This window comes from Penaeus monodon, chromosome 29 (assembly GCF_015228065.2).
Source record: "Penaeus monodon isolate SGIC_2016 chromosome 29, NSTDA_Pmon_1, whole genome shotgun sequence".
Classification (NCBI taxonomy): domain Eukaryota; kingdom Metazoa; phylum Arthropoda; class Malacostraca; order Decapoda; family Penaeidae; genus Penaeus; species Penaeus monodon.
The window spans coordinates 35,218,661-35,219,448 of NC_051414.1; positions in this window are offsets into that span (position 1 = coordinate 35,218,661).

The following is a 788-nucleotide window of genomic DNA, read 5'->3' on the forward strand; positions in this document are numbered from 1 at the left end:
CTGATAGAGACAAACTGATGGCATTTCAAAGACAAACGCTTTGACTCACCAGCAACGTTGCCAATGCAGGTTTGACTGTTATTCTTCGCATTACCCATTTTATTCGCTTTCGTGCATGCAGATATTTATTTCAAACTCGAATCTCCAAGTTTCCATCCTTTGCTTGGTTACAGTCACGTCAGGCGAGAAAGACACGTATTGAAGATACTTGACGGAATGACACTGCATTAACCTCAGAGCTCGCGCCTCTCTGGCAATCAGGACCGAACATCTCAAAATCACACGCGAGGACTTTTGACACGCTGCCCGCCACCTGTCACGTCATTCCGGGCGATCATTTATAAAGTCGAAATGTGTGGGCTCCTCGTTATCATGATCATCCCATCGCATTACCAAAGATCATAGAGAGAAGAACGTAAGAACGTCCTCTCTTTCCACTCAACTTCCCTCCTTCCCGTCCTCGTCTGGGTGGGAACGGCATGCTTTATATACACCCAGAACTCATGCAATAGATCCGGATGACTGCTCGTTGCAAGGGATATTGCAAGAGAGGAGAGAGGGCGAGGGTCACTGACGACTTATCCGCGTCCGCACGCCCGCAAGACGCAATAGATGGTAAGTCACGCTGGCTTAATAAGGGGCTGGTTTATGTGACCCTCTAATACCCCTCGCTGAGAGTAATCGAGGTCAGGGACAGGGGGCTTCGAAGCACCTAATGTCCCCTCGGATACTCCTCTCGCATTCCCCTCGGCGCGGAGGGAGGAGCCATGAGGCTGGGTCGTCGCAAG